This window comes from Coenobita brevimanus, chromosome 69 (genome assembly GCF_032717465.1).
Source record: "Coenobita brevimanus isolate Jiangsu-jjx chromosome 69, ASM3271746v2, whole genome shotgun sequence".
Taxonomy (NCBI): Eukaryota; Metazoa; Arthropoda; class Malacostraca; order Decapoda; family Coenobitidae; genus Coenobita; species Coenobita brevimanus.
The window spans coordinates 3,226,320-3,229,836 of record NC_137022.1 but is presented as its reverse complement, the minus strand read 5'-3'; the positions used below and the strand labels follow the sequence as shown (position 1 = coordinate 3,229,836).

General features: G+C 41.7%; 1 non-coding gene across 1 annotated transcript; it reads right to left on the bottom strand.

Moving 5' to 3' along the window:
• Window positions 1-3,189: 3,189 nt before the first annotated feature.
• LOC145406244 (5S ribosomal RNA) lies at window positions 3,190-3,307 on the bottom strand. Its single transcript, XR_013898519.1, has one exon. It is a non-coding gene; the product is annotated as a 5S ribosomal RNA (ribosomal RNA).
• Window positions 3,308-3,517: the final 210 nt, after the last annotated feature.

Sequence of the window (3,517 nt, the reverse complement as noted above, 5' to 3'; positions counted from 1 at the left end):
TTGGGTAGTGTGATGAGTAAGGATGGAGGTTTGGAGGGTGAAGTGCTTGAAAGGGTACAGCAGGGAAGAATGGTTGCTGGTTCTTTGAAAGCAGTGATAAGAAACAGGGAAGTGAGCATGGAAGTGAAAAAGTTACTACATGACAGTATTGTGATACCAACTCTAACATATGGAAGTGAAGCTTGGACGTTGTTGGAAGAACACAAGTCAAGAGTGAGAGCAGTGGAAATGAGTTATTTAAGAGGAGCCTGTGGAGTCACATGGAGAGACAGACTGACGAATGAGGATATAAAGGAGCGTTGTGGTGTGGATGTGACAGGAAACGTTATGAGGAACACACTGAGGTGGTTTGGCCATGTGGAGAGGATGGAGGGTGAAAGACTGACGAAGAGAGTGTATGTGAGTGAGGTGGAGGGGTGAAGAGGGAGGGGGAGGCCAAGGATGAGATGGAGGGATGGGGTGGAGAGATATATGAGAGAGGGGGGTGTGAGTTGGGAGCAGGGCAGTGAGATGGCGGGGGACAGGGTGACTTGGAGGCGATTTGTTTGTGGCCACCCCAAATGGGATTGAGGCGTCTGGCAATAGATAGACAGATAGAAGTGATGACCACCATCATCCACTCAACGTAGTACTGCCTGCATCGTCCTTCACCTGTATTATTATTTTCCTGTGTCTGCCATCCTCTCTTCTGATTTCTCCAATCTTTCCTATCACTTTTTATTACTCTTCTTTCCCTTTCAGGTGACTTTACACTGGATGACAAGCCTGACATTTTCCTGTAGGCTAAGCCAGGAAACCATTTACTGTACAATGCTGGGTGGTAACCATGTAACCAACCCATACCGCACATGTTCCCTACATGTCAGTGGTGGGTTGGTGGAGGGTTAGTGCCCCTCTCTGTAAACAACTAAAAGATAAATGGCCAGATAGATTAATATTTATGCTGTGGTCAGTTTTATTGCAGATATAAGGTTCCATGTATGTGTGCCTTCATGGAAGACCAGAGGGGTAATCTTCAAGGAGACATGGGACTTACTTTTTTCTTACTTTTTTTTTTTTTACTCTAGTCTGTGATTTTTTTTTTCTTTTTTAATGAGTTTTTTCAAGTTTCTTGTGCATCGAAGACAAACAGACACATCTTAGAACACCATTATGGCACAAATCATCCTTAATCATTGCTAATTTATCCAAATGTAACCCAAATGATCGTAAGGTAACTCATTTGGCTACCCATACCTAATTTACCGTAACCTAACTTAAACTTTTGTAACCTGACGTAATTTATCCAAAACCTAACCATATCTGAACTAATTTAACTTGCTTTAAACTAACCTTAACTGTAACTCACCAGATTTATCCTTACAAGTACCTAATTTTCCTTAAACTGTCCTAGCCTAATCCTAACCAGCTGGTCTTGTGATTTATAAATTGTGATGTCATCATAATCAAGTATGGGAGGGCAAGAGGGAGGGGGAGGCCGAGAATGAGATGGAGGGATGGGGTGGAGAGGTATATGAGAGAGGGGGGTGTGAGTTGGGAGCGGAGCAGTGAAATGGCGGGGGACAGGGCGACGTGGAGGCGATTTGTTTGTGACCACCCCAAACGGGATTGGGGCGTCTGGCAATAGATAGATAGATAGATATGCAGTAAACCCTCGATATCCCAAATCCTCTTTTAACGAATTTCTGTTTTAACGATTATCTTGAATTGGCTGAACATTCCGTTCATATAACAAATTTTGCTTGGGAAAAGAATGGATGCATGGGAAGCACTGACTAACATGCCATCCCTACACATGCACACACACAAATTTAGTTGTAGAAAGGAAAATCATGTGTTACTAAAATATTAACCCCTTAACTACGGGGCGTCACTTTCATGATACTCAGGAGCATTGGATCATACCGCAGGGCTTCACTTTTGCGATCCTGTGTTATTTTGAATTCTCTCGGGCTTTCAAGTGGTGGCTTGTATCATCTATCAGTACTGCCAGTGTCCAGCAATAGTCAGCACTGCTAATGTCATCTGTACTCCCATCCATTGTTGACAGTTTAGCTATTTATCCTCGTTCTTGACTCCCCTCCCTACCTCCCCTCCATTACCCTCTCCTCTCGCCTGCCCAGCCGCGCTTCGCTTGTAAATCTTCCCTGGAATTTTCCACTGATTTCATCCATTGAAATAACCCCTATTCCCTATTCTTATACAAAATAATATATACCAAAAAAAAATAAGGTAACTGATAGTGCCATACACCTGGAGTTGGCTAATTATCACCTGACAACACCTCACGTGCACTCGTTCGCTAATTTTCGCTGTTTATTTCCCCCTGAAATATGCCGTATGATCTATTTTCGTAATAAATATACATTTAAGGAGGGAAGGGAGAAGCCTAAGTGATATTTACATTCACCTGGAACTACCTAATTTATAATGTATTGTCTAGATTTCCTGCCAATCATTTCACTGCTATATATAGCTGTTTCAAGAGGCTAACATTGGTAGTAATGAATTTCCCTAGGTAGGCCACCACCCCGGCCCACCCTTATCAGTTCACTCTCATCTTCTAACGTGGAGGTACGTCAGTTCGCTCTTGCTGGCTTCAGGGACTTTTTACCCCCATGCAAAGGGCCCTGTGACATTTACCCCATACTAAACCTCGTGTGGAAAGAGGTAAAGGGCTGACAATTGATAAAAGAGTGACTACGATCTTTCTATTGAGTAAAACAGTGCAAGTGGAATTGTAAATAATGTGTAAATAATGTGTAAACAGCAAGTGAAAGTAATGAATGTAAATATACGTGAACAGTGGAAAATAGTTTTATAAGTTACTTCAAGTGACGGTGCATAACACAGTGTAAATAAAATAGAAATGTAAATAACTTAAATAAAATAGAGAATGTAAATAGAAATGTAAATGAGTAGTATTATAAGAATACGAGTATATACCCTAGGAGTATTGAAAGTGAAAGTTTCACTCTAGCATGTCAGAATACTATGAGTTATGAGAATGAAAGTGAAAGTGACATTAACTTTCAATGCTAGTATACAGGACGAGAAAGTGAATGCTACGTTCATTCATTCATTCATTGCCAGACGCCATGTATCCCAAACGGGGTGACCATGGGCTTAGAGTTAATTGTTTTACAGGGAGGGGCACTAATTCTCCACCAACCCCACTTGACGTAGGGATGCCAACAGCATCTGGTGTTCCCAGGTGGTCACCCATCCAAGTACTAACCAGACCCAACGTTGCTTAACTTCGCTGATCGGACGGGAAGCGGTGTACTCAGCGTGGTATGCCAATGGCCATACCACGTTGAGTACACCGCTTCCAATGCTACGTATTTTACTGAAAGAAATTGAATCCCTACAGCGACAATAAACTAATACTACTGAAGGAAACTTATGGATAAAGACTGTAGATATATATAAGTGTTATATAGTAATAGAAATATAAAGTGTGAGGGGTTTTATGAATAATAAATGACAGAGTACCAAGAGTGAACTAGCGCAAGTG